This window comes from Anopheles merus, chromosome 3R (assembly GCF_017562075.2).
Source record: "Anopheles merus strain MAF chromosome 3R, AmerM5.1, whole genome shotgun sequence".
Lineage (NCBI taxonomy): Eukaryota > Metazoa > Arthropoda > Insecta > Diptera > Culicidae > Anopheles > Anopheles merus.
Window position 1 is genome coordinate 20392803 of NC_054084.1, and position 21264 is coordinate 20414066.

Here is a 21264-nt window from a genome sequence, read left to right on the forward strand (position 1 = left end):
CTGTTGAAACTGTTGACACAATTACTCTCAACTTTCTCCTATCCGAACGGTACCGGTAAGTGGAAATGTAACTCTCACTTGCCGGAGCAGCTCATAGAACAAACATCGCAGCATCATTAGTTAATTGTTTGTTCATTAGTTTAGAGCGCAGAACGGGCGGCAGCGCGCCACACACAGCTGAATGTGTTCCGTCAAACGAGACCGCACGGTAGCTCCTTCAAGCAGCGCAACTTATTCAAATATACTGCTACTCCATCATATGCTTCACCGCACAGACAGACAGACATCAAGCATCGATCGAACGCTTGCTTAAAACTCGTCTCACGTTTCGCGATATCAATATCCGGAAAGTTTTGGGTGTATTCTTCTGTCGATTTAGCAAACGGAGCATCTGCGGAGAAGGCTGCAAAGCTCCCGTCCCGGGACCCGCACTCTCCCGCGAATAATCTTATTTCGAGCCAGTCGTTCGAGAAATTCCGCGAACACGGGTGCGCTTTTGATGCACGGTCCGTGCCTCGTTCGATCGCAAGCGAATGTTTAAAATCGTTCAATTTGAACTTTCTGGAAGTACGCAGACACACACACGGGTTGAAACGAATAGCTTGAACGTGGCCGGAGGGCGTTCAAAATCTGGCCATTGCAGTGATAGTGAAATCTAGCCGCCGCGCACAGCCGTGATGTATTTCTGAGCTCGTCGAGCATCTCTCCTCTTTCACACCCCACTGGACGCTTTCTGGTTAGCTTTTCACAGTAAACGATTGTTCACTCGAAAGCCGTATCAGATTAGGCGGATCATCTTGACTTCCGCTTTGGTGTGGCACTCAATATCCCTTCTTCCGGGGAAGCACTCGCCGGACCTCAAGGTTAATCGAACGGATATCAGTGTCGATTGGGCTTGCTTTCGGCACTTCCTTTGCTGGTTTCACTGTTTGCGTTTACTGCACATTTCGCATCTGAATTCCACTCCTGAAGGGAGTTAGGGGCCTTTGCTCAGTGCACAAACGGCAGTCAGCACGCATACCCGATGGCGATGCGGCAGCATTTTTTTTCCCCGTCAAGCGTGAACCATCCTCAAATCTCGCGCTCTGGAACGAGCTATTCAATTTCCAATCGGAACCGGATTGCAACCGGACCAAATCGAACCATCCTGTCCTGTCGTTTGAAGTGCGTTTGAAGCTCACTTCATCACTCTCACGCGGGTTGTCCATCATCCGAAACCGGAGCGTCAAGTGTCTGCGGATGCGTTGACAGGCTCGTTGAACAGTGTGTTTGTGCGCTGCTGGGTGCGTTCAATTATTCACCGAGTGCGTCACCATGAGCGCGTGTGTAGATCATGCGTGTGCTGCCTCGGTTAGTAAATCGTGCTCGCAAACTGCAGCATGCAACGCGCACGGGTCGACCGACCGTAACGTATATTGCTACCAGCAAACTGCTGCTAATTGAATGTATGGACTCGTCTTGCCCGTGTCGTGCGGCACGGATATTGAATTCGCGCGTGTATGATGCGTGTGCGATTTATCATGCTGCACGAGAGGAAAATTAAATTTTCCCTTCGCCAATCTAGCAAAACCCGTTGTTGTTTCTGCTGCTGCTGCTACTGTTCGCCACACTTGAGCGTTCGGGCAGGCGCAAAAACTAATTAAGATATCGCACAAAAGAGACGCGCGCGTGTGTGTGTGTCTGTATGCTGTGTTGTTGCGTAGCAACAAATTGCTCTCACATAAATACTTGCGTGGCTCGAAGCCGCTGAAGAGGCTGCCGGTGATGGCATTGATGGAAAAGTCAATAAATAAATGTGCTCCATGTCAGTGTGTTAGTGCCCACGGGCGCGCACCCATCAACAATCAACTCAAGCCAGCATCCGTAGCGATGGGGAGACACAGCCTGGTGTAGCATTGTTTGTGTGTGTGTGTGTGTGCGGTTTGGAATTTCATTAGATAACACGGGCACGGGTTGTTTGCTGGTGAGGGATTTTTTTTTGGTCTGCGGGCTGGTACGAGCAGCAAAAATGTAATTTTCATTGGAATTTCTAGGGAATGAGCCTTATAATGGAACGGGCAGGCGGCAAGTACTGCTTCGCTTCGCTGAAAAATGTCCCCCTGCAACAGGAATGCTTTCATTAGGTTTGTCGGAAATTAAGGTCATTATTCTGGGCGTAGTTGAGTGGGTTCATTCGACTAATATGCTTTTTACTGTCGTGTAAAAATAATAAAATTTCCCTCACTGCTTGCTTTGCTGTGGTACACAGATTGCATCGTTTTTGAGAGTCTATCATCATTTCATGACACACTCAGATGATTAGGGAAAGAACAAATTAGACAAATTTCACCCAAAAACGTTCCCGGTCGCCACTTAAATGGCTGAATTGTACCGAATTTCGAGTTTATTTTAGACACACTAAGGGTCAAGGCATGATGCTGTTTTATGTGTTTAAAACCCATTACTGCATGGGAGCTAGGACCGTGACACACAAAACTCACCATGACTACAAATTGCAATGCAATTTATTGCACAAAAGGTAACCACCACCACCGTAAGGCACTCTTGGCTCGTCAGTCACGTCCAGCAACGGGCTACAGTAAATTTTGCAACACAGCGAACAATAAAATGCATCTGCAGTGCAACACCGTCGAGTGCTCTCCGGGAGTCTCGCTGCAGCCGGCCGTAGGGTTTGAGTGTGTCTATGTGTGAAACAGGTGACAGACACACCCACACAAAGGCTCGTTACACAACTTTTACGGCGGTGGCTATAAATGTGACCAGTACGGGTCTGCTCAAGGTGGCCAAGATGATGTTGCTTGAGTCACGGAGTCGGCAAGAGCGATGAAACTGAAGCAAAACGGGGTGGGGGAAGAAAACTTTTTGCCCCCAAAACTAGCCAAAAGGAGCTATTTCTTGGCATTTTCGGTTGGCTGGGGCCAAGCTAGTCGCAACCGGGCTTAGTAACCAGCTGTCCAGAAGCTGTTTATCACCAATTTATTTCGGAACTTTTTCGTCTCGCCATGCTTTCCTCCCGGTGAAAAACGCCCCCGTACTACCGAGGTTGGATCGGTGTGAAAATGTCTCGCTCCGTGGTCGTTATAATTTGTTTTCCCCACCCGTCCTGTCAGCATGGAGCGCTGCTGCCTGGACTTATCAATCGATCGGGTTTTGCGGGTTTTATTCGCCTGTGAGTGGTCCGGCAAAGGTCATTTCGGAACGGAGCGTTCTTTCCAATGGTGTGTTATTACGTACCATTCGGTTGTGCCTGGACGACTTGTGTTGTGAAAAAAAAAAAAACGGTGAGAAATTACACGGCTAGTTTCAGCGACCATATCACCACGATAGTAGTGTGTCCCGTGTCATGTGTATTTTTTTTTTGTTTCTATCGCCTTTCGATTCGCCTTGCCATGTCTTTTACCTTTCCCACTCGTACCGCTTTGTGGTCGTTGTCTAACACACTCACATGGCACCTATATTATATCGAGTGACCTATTTTGGGTGGAAAAAAGGCCAGAGATCCCACAAAAAAATAATAGACCAACTAGCAACGAAAGCTCTTCATCGGCGTTGGAAGGCTACTAGGAGTAGCCAGTAGACGGGACGACGACACACGTAGGCACGAGAGCCCAATCATGCTTTCAAATCCATTCCAAACCACCCTACACGAAGGGTGCAAAACCCCCCTCCCTTTACGAATCGTCCCCGGGTTTTATGGCCATCCAAATATTGCCTTCTTTATGGCTTAATTTTATGTTGCAAGCCGGACCGACCGGACGCCGGTGTAAAATGTGTGTGTTTTTCTCGTCTCGTTTCGCACTTTGAAGTCTCGACGGGTGGTGTGGATGTGTTCAAGGCACAGGGGTGGATTGTTTGTACGCAAGGAGCGGTGGTTTCCACTTTTTGGACCCAACCAAATCCCAACCAGACCCTCCACTCCTTCTCCACGAAATCAGTTCCAGTTCTGGAACAGCGGAACAGCGAATTGTTTGTTGACTTCTGCCCTCGGGGAGGTTTGTTTTGCTTTGAAGTCATGTCTGCACAACATTCCTTGATCATGAGAAGGTAGACACTTCAGACACACACACACCTATATACACAACACTGGCGTTTCCAGTGCTCGTGAGAGGGCCTTGCGTTTTGGGGGCAATTTTGGCACCGACAGCCGCTTTGACACTGACAACAATAAAACGCTTCCCGGGTTGGCCGACAAGTTGTCCAACAGGTGGTATGCTGTGGTGGCCGTGTGCGTGATACGGGCTAAAGCTAAACGTCAGCAACAAACAGTGCAGAGAGTGTTTAGCAGCAAACTGGCTGGGCTGGCTGGATGTAACACACAGTTGCTGCAGGGCACATCAGAAAAGCAATCAATTTTAATATCCATATCAGGACCTGGTAGTGTCACTAATTACCGCTATCTCAATTATTGCTTGTACGCTACACAAAGCGAACGTTACGACTGATGCAAATTGATCCTTGGACTTTCCACCGGAGGCGATGGCATACAAGATGTACCATTTCTCTGCCCATCATTCAAGCACAAGCGTATCATCCTGCAATGTCTGGCTTTGCACATTCTCAACTCCCGCCCCAGTCGGTGAAAGTCTTCTACCCAGGCAACCTGTCCGGCCACCTGGCTCTGGCAACGCATTGTCGTCAAATAATCGTCACCTTTTGTGACATAAATAAATTAAATCGATTACTGTCCCCTGGGGCGCACGGGCGCGGAAGCCTGCCAGCGCCGGGCATACGGTGTTGTCACCCACTCATATTCCCCCGTGTGTGTCTATTTTCCCCAATGTGCTGGACTGGTACGTACGTATGGGGAAGCAATTTAATTAAACCCGTTTGATTGTCGACTCTACGTCCTCTTCTACCCTACGCCAACAGTATGTGTTCCTGTGTGTGATTATGTGCCTAGACAGCTGGCGATGTGGATGCGTTCGGTTGACAGCTGGAAAACCCATGGTCATCTTTTATCACCATCAGAAGACATCAAAAATCAATACTAATCAAGTGAGGCAGAAAACGCTACCACTCGGCACCGGTGTTTGGCCTTCGGTGTACGACTCCGCACGGCACGGTGGGGAGTTCGGTACGTTAGGTCCAGCAGAGTGCGACAGTACGGGCAAAAGCCTTGAGGGCCATGTTACCAGCGATACGTACAGCAGTTGGAGCGCCAGCCCGATGGGTACGAAATCCTCTCAACCCCATCAACAATCTGCAGTTGTTGTCGGATTCAACCAACCAATCGATCTGTGTGTAGTTCACCACCGTCCATCCTGCCAGGCTGCTCGGCAACGGCTTTCTGTGGCTTTTGGTAGGAAAATTCTAGCACGCCACAGTTGGTACAGCATTCCTTTGCCCCGATGTGTTGATGGTGCAGTGTAGCAATGGCACAGCACACGGAGCCCAAGATGAACACAAACCAACGCTGACTGCTGTGCGGGCGTTTGCATCATTGAGTATAGTGGCGGCCCGACAACAAGAAAGCAGCCCGCAGGGCGCTTCGTGTGCGCTGCAAGACTTGCACGGGGCCTGCGATGCAGCAACGGTTCATTGCAGATGTGGCATCCGAAGCCGTTGTACTTCTTCGAAAGGTGGTTTTTGTGGGGCGCTGCGGTTGAGGAACCCGCCGGGGGTTGATTTATCGTACCGGGATATTGTGATGAAGCCGTTCACTGTGTGTACCACCACACCAAGAGCAAGCAATCGCCTTTTTCCGGAATCCAAACAAATATCCTGAAGTCCCACGCAGACGGAATGAGGCACAGCATTCCCCATTTTGCCATTTCGCCAACCGGTCGGGCGTAAAACACGGCCCGACTACAAGCAAACGGATTGATTTGTGGATGAACTGTGTGTAGTAGCTGTAGTCGCCGTGGTGCGCTCCCGACCCGACATCCAAAAGGGAGCACGCCTTGGGAGGGAAGCTCGGGAACGGATCAAATTACGAGACTTTCTGTACCATTACTCTAATCGCAGCAGTGCCTTTAATCGACAAACATTCTCGAAGGGGACGGGGGTTGTCCGGGGCCCGGAATCGTGGCAGCCAACAGGCGCAGGGAAGATACAGCGCTTTACGGATGTGTTACACGGGCCCGGTCGTCCCCGGCCGTTCACGAACAAATGTCCACCCGCATCAGGAAAATAGCTCGTGAACGTTCAGCACACGGTCGGTCGGTGTGATTAGTAAGACGATAAGGCTGATCGGATCGGGTACAGGGCCACGCACAGCGGGAGCGTGCAGAAGCTAATAAATAAATGATTTATACGATATTCAGTCGCCACGGTTGGATCATAAATCGGGATCGAGCGGAATCGGTATCGATCGTAGGCATCCCCAGCGCGCGTTGTGTGGTTCTGGTTTCGGGGCTGCCAATAATGCTAACCAAGCAACCACTTGAGAATTCATCCCATTCATGGAGACCATCGCTGCCACCATCCGGTGATACAATCATTAGTAGCAGGTGCATCCGCCTGGGCTGGGTGGAATAAACATTATTATTAGTTTATTAGTGAATTAGATAATGATGCATGTATATTTATAGCGAGTCGTAGGGCGGCAGCATCCGCAGCCGGAACATGTTTAATCCCTACCAATCGTAAATGGTTTTCATTATTTATGGATTCGTTCCAGTTAGCAGTAATGAACGCAAACGGTTGAATAACGCTTATGATACAGTTTTTACTAAATTTCTGCTACGTTTTAGCAGATTGAACATCAATAAGTGTTGTTATTTCATTAAGGGAATTGAACGATAATGAAGGTACGCGCAAATGTATGCAATTAGTGCTACATTTTTAGCTTATTTATCGACAATCAATGTGTAATCTACTTTGTGATACCGAATGATAACACATTGTACAAGTCATGGTGGCAATTTCAAGCCATTTTATTGCATTATGCTTGCTCAAACAATCCTGCTGAATCTTGATTGAGTATCCGACGAGCAGCTACTGCTCATGAAGGTTCACCAACTGACCATAACCATTTGTTGTCCATTTGGAATGGACAATTATTGCTCCACAGGCAGCCATTTGTTTGTCTTAAAAGTCCCACAAAATCCTCTTATGGTTATGGTGAAATCAGTTCCAACCGATTTTGATTCGAATGTGCCGTGTACAGAATGTCTTATTACGTCTGAAGTTACTTTATCGGATAAGAGAAATGCCATTCAACACAAACACGATCATCCATCGCTAGGACGGTGTTTGTTCTTACGTATCCGAGTGCAAACACGAGACGTACTTGTGCCCTGAGCCGTTAGGTTGTCTTCATCCGACAGGTGACAACATCATCCGAATGAAGCTATCAGGTGTAAAGCATCTTGGTGTCTTGGTTGCTTTTTTACCTCATCTCAACACACCCCGCAGGCAGACGGAAACAATAGCAGTGCTCAATTTTCGGTCGTTCAAATCCATACCAGGCCTATGGGTACATACACATACCAAAGACTACGCGACATGGTCTGGTGTTGTTGCCGAAGAGTCAATAGAGCTTAATTTTTATCATTATCGCCATATCATTATCCTCTTATCGTCCCACAACTCGAGACGCGTGTGTTCTCTAAAGCCAGGCTATGTGTGGTATTTCTGTCCTTCTCCCTCCTCCGCCAATTGATGCAATCTCGACACACGCACACTTCCAGTCGGCGCAAAGGTTGGCCAAGTGTGGCTCAGTGTTTGGAAACCGTTTGCCAATCTGAAGCCAGTTTGGATCTTTTAAGACGTGCTCTTGGAGGGCGCAGAAGAGAAAAACAAAACAATACAAAACACCGCCCACTTGCTCCAAAAAAATAACCCCCATTGGTGAGGTGTGAAGATACGTTAGGCCTTCAGGTGAGATAAGCCGAAAGACTGTGCGGGGCCTCAGGGTCAGGGGGGGTCAGATTATTATTCCCGACTGTCGGGAGAGTTTCCACGTCGTGCCGAGTTCAGCATCGGACCAGCGCGGAACGCCCAAATAAAGGATCCACGCGCCACGTCGTTGTGTATCCTTTTTTCCGCTCGAGTGGCAACGCAAACTTGACGTGCAAAAGCACCCTGCGGGGGTCATTTTCACAAATGCACAAGCACACCGACACCTCCGACACGGCAGAGTGTATGCCCGGTTTCTTGGTATGTTTTTGTTTGCCAAAGCATTGGTTAAAAAAAACTCTTTCTGTAGTGGTCGGTGTCTTTTTTGGCAATTTAACGGTTTTCTTTTTTTGGCTTTTTAGTGCACGCTTGTTTAGAGAACCATTTTGTCGACTCCAGTGGCTTCAGTATTGTTTTTGTTTCGCAAGCCCTTTTTTATTACTATCCCGACTTCATAGGGAGAGCAACAAGAAAAACACACGCGTTCTCGAGTGAGGGAAATGAGATTGGAATGGGATGAAGTAAAAGTACATAAATGATCTCACCTGTTAGGGGGGCCCGGAAGGTGCAGGCACTGGCGCCGGCTGACGGCAAGCTGGTTAGATTTCCGACACTGTTAGATTTCCGTCTAGAAGCCTGTTTGGGTCTAGAAATTGTTTCGTTTTCTTTTACTGTTGTTGCTCTGTTGCTATCCTCAGCTGGTAGTTGGCACGAAACAAACTTTTTGCTCTGTTAACGCAATTGATCTGTCGTATATAGAGACACGTAAACGCGCGCACACAGACACACACACTCTAGAGCACACAATAAAAAGCACAGTGAGCTGCTCACCACGGAAACGAGATGGTGTGGGTAGGATCAACTATCTGAATTGTGCCTGAGTGGCTTGCTGGTTTTTGTTACGCTCTTTCGCTCTTTCACAGACTTCAAATCCACTTCACTTCGTTTGGCAGATACGATTTATTCCATTGTCATGTGATCAATACTCAATCAGATCAGATGTTTTTGTATGCACACTGCCAACGCTTACACTTTCACACACACACACACACACTCACACACAATTGGATGAGAAGCAATCACAATTGCGACCCTCGATAAACACGATCAACCTCACACACGACACACGCTTTACATTGCTCCGTACAAGCGACAGAACGCACCGACCACACACTGTTGTTTGCTTGCTTGCTTGCTCTTTTTTTCCTTCTGCCGATCACTTTCCGGCCACTTACATCACTTGAATCCACAAAATCACTGCTTTTGTTTTTCACCGCCGAACATCATTAATTTTCTCCCGATACCTTTGCATTCCTCTGCTCGACCACCACACACACACACACACGTACACGGCTTTTTCCCTCGGTTTCTTTGTTTCACATCACTCGCCTTCGCTGCTGGGCTGATTTTCACTGTCAGCTTATTTCACACTGACTGGGCACTAATTTACCCCAGCTGCCCCGTTGTTTGCTTGGACGCGGCAGGCGGCGTTGTGTGCCGTGTTAAAGGGAAAGATTTCGCTTAACGCCTCATTGATAAGCGCCCGATTGAGGTTGCGCTTGAATCGAACGGCCAGCTGACTGGCGCACTACACTGTGACACATGGTGACAAGATTTGGTTGCTTAATTGCATTGGATTGTTGAACAATTAGCTAGGTTTTAAACCATTTTTCATTCTTATGCACACTGTTTGCACTATCTCTCCCCTACACTCTTTGCAACCTGTGACACTTTGTGACGATATTTCGTTTAATATTTATCTATTATTACACTCACTTTACGAGAATCGGTCGAAAAGCTGCTCACCTTTTCACACTACGTTTCGCCACGTATTTGCGTTTTTTTTTTTGTGATTTCTTACATTGATTTATTAGAAGCTTTTTTGCAACGCCCCGTCACACTTGCGCGCTCTAGTTTGCTCCACACTCCAGGCTGCGTACGTATGTGTCGATTGTTTCACGTCCTAGCACTTGTGCTGATGGGGCTGGGAATGTCGTGCGGAAAGAGGCAACTGCTTTGCGAAACTTTCCCTCCACGTGATGTACGGCACGTTTTTGCACCGACTGTAGAAAACTATAGTTTGTGTTGGAATGTGTGTGTGGGTGTGGGAGAGGAAAAGAAACAGAGAACAAGCATTAGTAACAGGGTACGATAGATGGCTAAACAATGAACCCCCACCATCAGACCATCGCCCCCCCCCCCCGACAAACACGTAGCAAATATCGATCAACATTACGGCGGCGCCCGTAACTAATGTGACGTTTTTTTTTTGGAAAGTTTTAGCATCAATCCATTAAATTTAGTGGCACTTTGTGTGGTGGCCAAACTCGCAAAAAGCAAAGTTTTCGCATGGCTGAGTGGGGGCAGGAGGGGCCGATGCTGGTTTTCTGGCGGAGGGGAAAGTTTTGAACCGTGGGCTAGAATTTCGCTCGAGCGCTCTACACGTGACATCACACTCGGGAATGGGGTGTGTAATGTGTTTTGGGGGAGGAATACTTCCGTTTTTTCTTCCGAAAGCGGTTTTGTTGCGACTTAATGTCATCATTTTTGCTTAGTAATTTAGACTAGGCAACTTCAAAATGGGGTTTAAGCGAAATCAAAACTTCCTTTAGTTAAAGAAATCTTAAAAATCTGACGATAATTATATCTTATAATTCTAAGGAAAACAAGAGGAATTTGGGTTGTTGTGTTTAATACAACATTGTTTGAAGCTTGAAATTTCGCTGATTTAATGAACGTTACACCTTAGAATTTTAGATTTTCTCGTTTCATCAGCAGAATCTTGCTGATTTTAACACATATGTATGATGGTTGAAAGTATAATTTAAGCTACAAATTATGCATAAGGTAATACATATATAAGACAATTAAGCTAGCCATTATAAGCATTTGTTTCTATACTGTACGAAATTAGAATAGCTCCACCATGTTTTGTTTTCAATGGTTTTGGAATTACCATTCCGATGAAGATTCATTTTATTCGAGTATTAAAACAGCCTGTTATGCACTTTTCAGGAACATAACATTATTTCACCAATTCATAAATAAGGGATTTTAGCATGCCTTACCTATTGGTTTTTATCTATTTTCATTTAATTAAAGAACACACAAGGGCAGCCAAATGATTTTTCATCGGGTACGACAGATCCACAATTATTTAAAAACAAAATGTGGTGCTATTTTAATTTCACATAGTGTGTAACATTTATTCGAGATAACAATTGTTTCAATGTATTGGCTATCGACATTTTCATGCAGGACTTATCATACAGATACATCTACTCGAACGTCGGACAAACTTTCTAGTTATTTTTTATTTACATCAACATTATGACGGCATCAGCAGTACTAATCATATGGCGGCAGATTTTATTATCAGGATATTTTCTTCCTGTATATTTAGCCTTATTCCAGGCAAATTCAGTTGAAACTTTCCAGTTAATTGTAGAAAAAAAATAGAACAAGGTTAGAGGCAACATAAACTTAGTGCGAGAATGGGCTTTGATATGAAAAATAAGATAAAATGGGACTTATTACCTAACATTATTTTACATTTTTTACACCACCTAGAAACACAAATAAAATGTTAAAAAGAGCATAAAAATGTAATTTTAGAGAGTTTTAAATTAATTAAATTCCATTAATCACAGCCTGCAACGATGTGCCTTCAGCAACCCAGCACACTGTATACTGGAAAGCTGTGAAAACACATCGCTTTCATGTTCTTATAACCTTTGCCTTGCAATGCAAACCCCAGCAGCTGGCCCGTACCTTCATTGTTCCATTTGCCATTTATCATCACTTTTCATCTCCATGCTTCAATCGGCATCACGCACACTGTAAAGCATTAACGCACTCTCTACTGCGGAACGAGAGAAGGAAGGAAAGGCTCGGCAAAGGCTCGGATTAAATGCAATCTCAACCGTACCGGATCGCCCGGATCCTTCAATATCGAGAGCCCCAAAAGCAATGGGCCCGAGCTGCCGTTATCTAATGGAGTGAAAATGGACTTCCGGTCGTCGGGTGTTTCACGCACTTTCCAGGCACCAAACATTCCGATTTACTGCCCCGATAGTGTGTGTGTGTGTGTGCTCGGGTCGAATGAAAGCGTAGTGTGGGGGGAAGGGAAGTGCGAAGGAAATGGAATACTAATTTTGCATACACAAACATTGTGAGGGCCACCACCCGTAAACAGCAATCTCATGTTTTCATGCGAGCCTTATCTGGATGAGCAAACCATAAGGATACGGATAGAGGGAGGGTTTATTGTGTACGGAGTGGTGCACCGAAGGCCTGGGTGCGAAGGTTGACGATCGCTCGATAAGCTTACAGTAATGGCAAAAGCTATCCGATGCACTCCGGCTTTTCCGGTCGAACAAATCGGTTACCTGTAGTGAAATCAACATAGCGTATTGTTGCTGCTGTTTGCCATAATCTTCTGAACAAACTTTTAACCCGGCACGCTGCTAGTGGTGCCATCCCAATGGGTAGTTTATTTTTCCTTGCAAGCATACACAAACATAAACAAAAACAGAAAAAGCGCACAATTAATTACGAACTGTGTTTGTTGGCGCTGTGGAAAATCATTGTGCGAGTGCGATAAGAGCTGTGGTGTATGCTGGTAGTGTGCAGCCCTGTGAGGTCGTGACAGTTTTGATTTAGATACGAGTGGAGTGGAAAATTGTAAACAATGCCCACGCATAAAACAACAACACGTGAGGGCACACACACATGCACATTTACACCAGCGCTGAACAAGTGGATTGATTCTACGTTCGTCGCTTCATCGCTCAAAAAGAAAAAGAAAAAAAAATGGCAAAATCGACAGCATAAATTCATACACACAGCCGCACACACACCACAAATAATCAGAACGGCACGAGGCTATGAATGTTCACTCCATTTGCGCTCGGTGCTGTGAAATTGTTAACTTTCCACGCCTCGACACACCGGCGTCCAAGCGAATCTTTTCAACTTTTGGTTCTATTTATTTTCACCCTTGCCGCGGTTCTCTAGCCCTTTCGGTATGGTGTGCTTTTGGATATGAATCGTCGTCCTTTTTTATCCTTTCTTCAATGTATCGCGCACTCAGTAAGTTGTGGAAAAGGGGTGCCCGACTGGCTCGTTCGTTTTCAAGCTTTTGCGAGTTGATTTCGCACTGCTATGTGTGCGTCCACGACTGCACTCGGAACGGTAAAGTTTTCTGAGAAAATTGAAACTTTCAGTCATTTCAATGACGTTTACGTGGCTCAAATATGATGGATTGGAACAGGGTTGGAGTTGTGGGGAGTCGAATGGTGAGCGTGCAAAAGGTGTGTCGGGACAGCATGAAAGCGCCTTAAAGGCCTTCAATTTCTATCGATACGGTTCAAGGCTAGCAAAACTTTGTAAAACCTTCCCAGCAATTCTCTGCCGCTCGGGTGGCACTGCCCCTTCTGTGTTCCTGCGCTAAGCGTGGTTTCAACAAGCTTGAAAGAGGGCATAGGAAACGTCAAGAAACGCAAAGGAATACATGAATTTTTATTGGTTCGTTGAGCTTGAATCATGGTTTCGACCACGCAAGGCCTTCGAGAACGCAGCCAGGGCTGGTAGCAGAAGAAGACGGAATGAGACACACACACACACATTCACAGAAACACACGCATAAAAGCACAGCGCAGGCTCGTGTTGCGGTTTTTGCAACGGTAGCGTTGAAAGTTTACACCACAAACTGAAGAGAAAAAAAATCCACACACAAACGCGACCTCTAACATCTGACAGTGGCTTTAGCCGTTGATTAGAACGTACGTGATGGGAATCTAAGCCGGCTCGAATTGGCCAATCGGAAAGTGTATCGGCTTGCTATGCCAATGTGTAACGATGTTTCTATGTGCTCCTTCAGCTGTTCAGCTTATGGCTCACCCAAGCCAGAACCAGGAGCATACAACGTTGGTATTAAGCTCTGCCGCCACCAACCTCGACTACAACCGCAAATGGATGTAATGCCCATTTTTTTCGTAAATGAGTACAGCAGGGGTCCTTTCATTCTGTGAGTGTGTGTGTGCACTTTCCTTCCTTTTTTTTGCTTCGCCCACAAGTGTTCTGTCTCACTCTACCAGAATCGGCCGTGATTATGTTGAATGAGGTGGCGTACCGGTAACGGGGCCATAACTTATGCATGCTCTCTCGGCTACATCCTCCTCTCCATCGACCGTCCGCCCCACAGCGCACCCGATTTTCGGCGCAGGCCAATGAGGTGAATGATTGTAAATCACGGTACGTGTCGCGTGTGTGCTGGCGGTGTGTTACACGGGTTACTTCACTCGCTACTGGGGGAGTGAATGAATTCCGTCGCAGCATTAACAGCGATACATCCTGTGGTACATTGCTGGTGCTGGTTTCTGATGATGCGGCACGCTTTAAGCCCATGAAAAGGGGTTAACTTGAGGGTGTGGGAGAGTAATTTTTGGAGGCTTTTTTCATTTATAATTCAACACATCAGCAGTGGGTATGCGGATCGTGCGAGAGAACTTTTCATGCGTCGCTTTATTATACGTAAATGTATTTTTTTTTCAATAACATAGATTTTTACTCTTTAAAAGAGAAAAAAAAATGAATCATAACACAGGACGATACGGTTAGAGAATCTGTGCAAATGTCTACCAAATTTAAAAAATCGTTTTGTCTTTAAAGTATGTCTGGCACAGTCTTTAAAGCGTGTACTTCACTGCCATAGTGATGCTCGTGCGCTCATAAAGGCTCAAAAAGCACACCTGAATAAAATCGTAAATTACAATGTTGAGCAAAGCTCACGGTCAAACACGCCATAGAAGCACTCGTACTGTATTATTTCGTAAAATTGAAATGCAGTTCTTTCTTTTCGTTCTAACATGCAAAGTATATAGGTAACGTGAAACAATTTTAGCGAAAAAAAAACTTAATGCTTGTGGGCAAGTGCCTTGACTCTATCTTATAGGAAGTGAGCTTCACATGATCGAAATTGGAAATTCCCTTTTTAGTCAGGCTCCTTGGAAATTCCCGTAGGATTTGTCCAACAAGGGTGCTATAGAGTCCAATTACCATTACATTAATTTCATTTCACGGAAGATGGAGTCAATTAAGTGTTTCACGGCTATGAGAACTCCTAAAAACCATATAATTTCTATTTTTTTTAATTTAATTTCAAGTACTCCGAAGCAGAAAATATAATGTAACTAGATTAACCTTTTTTTTTAAATCAAATTTGTAGTGAAAATATCATTCAAAAGTCGAATAATTTATCATTTACTTCTTTCATGTTATTGCCAAAAGTCTGTATAACGACCAATCAATGAAATATAAATGTAACCACGCTACCAAGTGCAAACCGAAAAGGCCAAGACTACATAAATGGTATAAAGGATGCAGGTGTGAATGCATTCACACTGGTAAGAAGAAGTATTGTCTCAGCAGAACAGAGTGTTCGTGACATAAAAAAACTCGTTATTAGCAGTCCAATGTAATCAATCTTCGGAGATAATCAAGCACAAAGGTAATCATAGGAAGTAAGGCAAGGATAGGAACAAAATATTTTAAATACACGACTCATTCTGTAGTTAATTAAACTTTTACCATACACAGACAGCCATCTTGACAATTTAGCTCATAAATCTGTGTTATCCTTTCATGTAGTACCGGGAGAGCGTTACAACTGTCAGATGTGCAGTGAATAAGTAAATTCAAAACACGAAACATATTATGAAAAACCAGTATTGCACCCAAGAGTGAACTGCAACAATAATTACTCACATCTGCACCTTGCAAAGGAACGACCAGCTGCACGAAACAACGCAAAGCGCATTATTATTTCAATCCACACTGTAAGTGAGCTTTCCAGCCAGGTCGGGAGTTGCATTCTATCACCATTTCAGTGCAGTGTGTGCCATCGCTGCTCCAGTTTTCTGCGCTATTCCCACGCAAACGGTACCTTTAAGCACGTTTCTTCGTAATCTAGATTGGAAATATAATTGGTATACTGGTTGGCTTTTAAATAACTTCCATTTGCGCTCTATTGCCGGTCGTAATGGAAACTTCCGTGCAATAATAAAAGCGCATACATTCTCTTAAATGCAGCGAAAGTTATGCACCTATTCGTACGTTATTGTTGGCAAACAAATATTATATGACGCATATAGGTTTGACGTTATACTGTGCTACCAGAATAAAGAAAGAAACCATTTTACTGTTAAAGAGAGTTTTAAAAATAACACACCTTCCATGAATTCATACCTCTAACGGTAAATTTTATCCACAATGCATTGCGTTTTTTTTTTCAAACAAAAGCTCGTCTGCGTAACGTTGGCCATCGAGGTAAAGTGTGCACAAAGCACAGCTAATACGTGTACAACCCCCATAACCGACTGCGGTTAAATTTGTTCTTTAGTTACACTCACACACTCAACCCACAGCCAGCGGGCATTTACTTTTATTGCCGACCATCAACGTCGGGTGTCGGGTGGTTTTAGCTTTGAAGTGAAAAAAGTGGCCAAGGTGGTTGCGTGGTTTTTTCGGTCGGAATTGGGTAGGTTTTGCTTGGTTTTTGAGGTGTGGTTAAACAAAATAAAAACCAAAATCCGGCCAATTTGCTGAGATGTGTGTAATGCTCAATCTGTTATTATTTCGAAGAGACTGATGTTTCAATAAAATGAATTGCACATTGCCAGGAATATGATACTAAAAATAATCCTCAGATGTAAGCGCAAAATAAATTACATAAATAATTGTGATGTCTACGCTTAGTAGCAGCAGTAGCAGCAGTACCAGTAGCAACAGCACCATCCACAAAACACACGGAAAGCTGCCAAGCTTCGTTTAATTTCTTTCCTCATATTATTCGCCCTCACCAGCAGCTCCTGCGGCCAGCCAACGGAACGACTGCTCCCGGTTTCCACAGCTAGACGAAACTCGTGCAGCTAGCACCCGATAAGCACCGGAGGTTTTTGCCGACAAATGCCACCCCTCGTTAAGGATCTTTGGCCACCAAAACAAATTATGAAACATTCCGGCATACTCCAGTAAAGCCCCTTGCCAGCAGCGGTCCCGGGCGCGCGCGCTCGCTTTGGTAGTCGGTTTAAACAGCGCAAAAATTTAATTACAAATTCTTCCAACACCCACACATGCACCACTGCAATAGCACTCAAACCAGCTCACACGAATGGTGCCAGATTGGTGGCGCTGGCTCGTACTGACGTTGGTCGTTGTTAGTGACGGAGATTGTGCCCCATTTGCACCGGAACAGCGAAATAGGACTGGGAAAGCATTGATTGATGTTAAATTACTATTTGCTTAGGTTGTTTGTTTTGCTAACGGTGCTTATACTTTGACGATATCATCCTTCACACCGGTTATGACGATGTCTTTGTAATTATAATTGTTGTTTTTTGCTCCTTCTGAGGGTTAGCAGACGTGTCACGCGAAAATAGTTCATCTAGCTTGTGTACTATAAATAATTACAATCTTTTCCACGAACCGTCCCACATTCCCAGAAGCAGCCCAGAGTGTGGCGCAGTGTACGATAACATTTAAATTCAATTACACAACGCTAGAGAGCTGGCAAATTTCCATGGCCAACCGTTTGGCGCTCGAGTGTCCCAGTCCAGTTGCCGTCGTACCACAACTAGCCACGAGAATGAGTATAGAAATCATGGCATTTTCTTTCGGAAATGCTAACCGACCCTCGGTCCTTTTATTGCCTGCACGGGATTTCGTATCCCCCCAACAACCATATTCCCACGGCTGCCTAGGAAAACATCGGAAACTGACCGGCAAAAAAAAGAAAGAAAACGAAATATAAAAACGTACAGAATCCCTTACCGATAACAATCCTCCAACGACAAAGCGACAGAAACTTCTTCTCAAATCTGACAGAGAGCATGGACGAAAGCTCGACAATATTCTAGCTAGCAAGCGCCGAGCTCCCATCAAGGTACACATCCCAAATGGCATCCACCCTATTCCGACGTAGGTAAAGGGGTGGCTAGAACCGAAAACTTGTTCCATCGCTGGCAGACAGGATACAAAAAAGAGTGAAGAAGGTTAAAAGCAGTGTGGCAGTAAAATGAGCAAGGACATGCAACGGGAAGAGCGAGCAAGATGTTTCAAAACTTTTGGGCATTAAAAAAAGGGAGAAGCTTTACTAGATAAGCACCCCCTGCGTACCAATTTTCTGGCCGGCGTTGAATTCTAGGAGCAACTTTGACTTTGGTTCGTGAACAAAAGGAACAATTTGTTCCTCGTTGTGTTTGAAGCATCCATCCAAGCCGAAGGACGTCCCACGCGCCCAGCCACTGACCGGGTAGGGTGGGAGGGTTGTGTGCGTGCACACGTGAATGGAAATGATTGCAGGTGTGTGCAGAGTGTGTCTTTGGACGACCTCCTTGTATGTGTGTGTGTGTGTGTGTGTGTGTGTTTGTGTAGGTATGTGTGTTTAGGATGACTGGTCCGATTTTGGAGAAGGATCACTTAGAGCCAACATCACCATCAACACCACTACCACCACCACCTGCACTGACGTTGCTGTCCGGGGCTTGTCAACCCTCATCACACCGCTCGCGAAGATAAAGAGTGAACAAACAGTGAAACTGTCACTCGACCCGTGGGTGTTTGTTGAAATGGTATGAAACGGAGCAACAACATAGAAAAAGCAACATTCATCAACCTTGCTTCGAGAACCTTTCGTCTGATCGATTCTCGAAGGATAGACTGTTTAATATGCGGACACCATGAGGGATCGTTCGAGTTCGGTCGCTTGATAGAACATTTAATTATTATTTTAAATTTGATTTCTCTCATTTTATGTTTCAAGGAACATAGTCGGCAAAGAAATTATTTTGCTTGGTAATCAAAATAAGGGAGGTGTAGTTTGAACGACGTGTAATTTAATGTGTTGCTTTGTGCTTGTTTATCGTCCTCTTGTAATCAACTACAAGCTGATAATTCTATTTTAAATAAATATGTTACAGTGTTTCTCAAGGTTTCTTGATTGCTTCTCAAAAATATTTGGTTGCTGTTTACGTTTTTTTTATTGTTGCGTCTTGACAGCTAGGGCTACGTTCATCCATCATATTGTGTGCGTATTTTCACTGGGTGAAGCGTTAGCGTTGCGTTTTGAACTGTCGATGTATTAGTGTTAGGTCCGTTAGGCTAAGAACAAAATTGTCAACCATTGTCGTTAAACGATTCGGAATATACTGACGCGTACGCCAAACGGTCACCTTTAAACCCTGAGCAATTTTCACTGCACTTTAACATTAAATATCACAATGTGGAGCCGATCACGAACAGTTGCTTCTCATGTTTTTCGGGCGTTTCCCAGAATGTTTTGGTTCAATTGTTGTGATGTCCAATAGGATGTTACAAATAAATATTGGGGACGTAACAAAAATCTATAGGATACGATGAATGAATCGTGGGACGAGCCCAAAAAATTATTTGAACTAACGAATACATCGTGGGGACCCTATATCTTCCATTAGTGAAATAGTAAAAAGCATCAGCTATATCCATAATTTTTCAACCACTCTTTACACATGCCTCAATCATTATACATTTGTTTGGATTGCGTTACACAGCTAGATGATGCAACAGTTCATATTTATTCTAAGTACTTCGCCAAGGCAGCGTTACTCCTTTGTTTTAACAATATTTTCCACATCATGCGCACAAACCTCGTGGTAGCAGTGTCTCGTGCCTTCGCATCGTAATTGTCCGTCCAGCTTTTTCATCATTCGCTTCGATTGAAATGTAATTTCAGGCGGCGGTTTGAGGTTATGGTTTTTAGCTGATTACCGTTGCTCGCTCAGCACGATTGTCCGGAGTTGAAAGAGTTGCTGTGCAGGACAGTTTTCCAACTCCAGCAAGATGCATCACTGTGTGGCGCTAAGGCGCTTATGGACGGTTTGCCTGTATATGCTGAGCAGCGAGTTAACGAAACTGCTACATTGCCGTTTTGCCTTTACGCAACAGATGATCAATGTAAATACAGGGCTTATTCCATCTCAAAGCACTCGATTATTGTTGCTGCCTTGTGAAGCAGGACCCGTACTTATCCTTATTGGATTCGGCATAAACTCAAAGATAAGCTCCACAAGGGTACAGATAAAATGCACATTTCAGAATTAATTGCAATGATGATGAGCGACGCGAGCATCCCCCTCTGCATCTCTGTTTACCATCGGCCATCCTTTTTCAGAGGGAATATTAAAATTACCCCAATAAATAACGCTGCAATCATCAATCATAAGCGGGAAAGGATTTTCTGCATTCCCTTGCCGCTTTTTGCGAATTGCTTCGAGCAGCTGCGGGTCCCCCGGTTGGATGGAAAGCAAGCAGATGGAGTTTCTTACCGCTGCTTGGTGAAACTTAATTCATGGGACTTCCATTATGCAAATGAAAGAGCATCTCTTTTGGGTCATTTTTTATATTTTGCTTTTGCTTGCAATTCTGCGCCAGACATTTGCTTTCTTACTGACCATTACTGAAATTGCGGAAGAATTGCGGAAAGTACCGCTCTGTGAGCTGTGGTACTTGATGTGCGTGGATATCGGAATCCGTGGGGCAGATTGCGTTCGGGCAAGATTGATTGGGAGATTTGCAATCTTGCATTTTTCATCTGCGCAAAGCTTACAGGGTTTCCCACGATTTATTGGTCAGTTTCCATGATTTTTTGGTGCGTTCCCACGATTTTTTGGTCGTATCTCATAGATTTTTGGTTCGTTCCTATAATTTATTGGTATTTTCAGATTTGATATCAATACAATCGGACCAAAAAATTCTGGGAAACGGCCAAAAATCGTGGGAACGCACCAAAAAAATATGGGAACCCACCAAAAATTGATGGGAACCGACCAATAAATCGTGGGAAACCCTGTAAAATGATTTGATACTTTTAACGAATGTCAGCAGAAATGTTTGCAAACATAAAGCATATAAGTGAAAAGTAATGTTATTTACTGTGCGATTTCTACACCATTATGCAATTGCTTATCGAACTGGACTATCGATCGGCTATGCATTCGGTTTAACAACTATCCATCAGCTGCATTCTCAAGTTGTTCGTTCTTGTCCTCCTACCCATGCACCACACAAGGCTAGCGCCGGACGATTGCGTTCGCCACTCGCTGCTTTGCGTAATCATCCCATCGAACGGCAGTAAGAATCAATAACAACGATCCCAGCGACAAAATCGGGTCATATCCGCAAGGCTGCATTACAAATGCAAACGATACGGTACATTCTAGGGAATCATGTATAATTGGATGTACTAAAACGGCAATTTGTAACTGTGTGCAAAGTAATCGACCGTAATTGATTGCTATGTGTTAATCTTCCATGCTCATGCTATGCTATGCAATGAATTGGATGTTTTATACAATACGGTTGAAAACTTAAAAAAAAAATCAACTGCTC

The 21264-nt window shown here is 44.7% G+C and overlaps 1 protein-coding gene across 8 annotated transcripts in view; it reads right to left on the reverse strand.

Annotated features, from left to right (window-relative positions):
* The window catches only part of LOC121597877, a 186990-nt gene that overhangs the window by 136376 nt on the left and 29350 nt on the right, over positions 1-21264 (reverse strand). For all 8 annotated transcript variants that reach the window (XM_041924138.1, XM_041924130.1, XM_041924133.1 and 5 more), the window contains one exon: positions 8385-9912. The gene's annotated coding sequence lies outside the window, so the exon portion shown is untranslated. The remainder of the gene's footprint in view (positions 1-8384; positions 9913-21264) is intronic.